Source organism: Leptonychotes weddellii, chromosome 1, assembly GCF_054177405.1.
Source record: "Leptonychotes weddellii isolate Sample4059 chromosome 1, ASM5417740v2, whole genome shotgun sequence".
Taxonomy (NCBI): domain Eukaryota; kingdom Metazoa; phylum Chordata; class Mammalia; order Carnivora; family Phocidae; genus Leptonychotes; species Leptonychotes weddellii.
In genome coordinates, this window is record NC_138369.1 from 87,910,311 (window position 1) to 87,910,796 (window position 486).

Below are 486 nucleotides of genomic sequence, written 5' to 3' on the forward strand. Positions count from 1 at the left end.
TTTAAATCAGATTTGATAGGAATATCCAGAAATACGAATTCTGCTCCTTCCCAAATTTATACATTGAGGGCATAACTGGATTCTTGTGGTGAATTCACTAAGCCTATTATGCCTTCTTTAGTTTACCTTCTTTTTTGAACATTTCTTAAGTTTACTTCAGTGTATGGAGAAGGCTAAGATGCCTGAGATATCCAAGAACTGATTATTTTTTTTTATGTTTTTTTATTGTTATGTTAATCCCCATACATTACATCATTAGTTTTAGATGTAGTGTTCCATGATTGTTTGTGCGTAACACCCAGTGCGCCATGCAGAACGTGCCCTCCTCAATACCCATCACCAGGCTAACCCATCCTCCCACCTCCCTCCCCTCTAGAACCCTCAGTTTGTTTTACAGAGTCCATCATCTCTCATAGTTCATCTACCCCTCCGATTTCCCCCGCTTCATTCTTCCCCTCCTGCTATCTTCTTCTTCTTTTTTTTTTT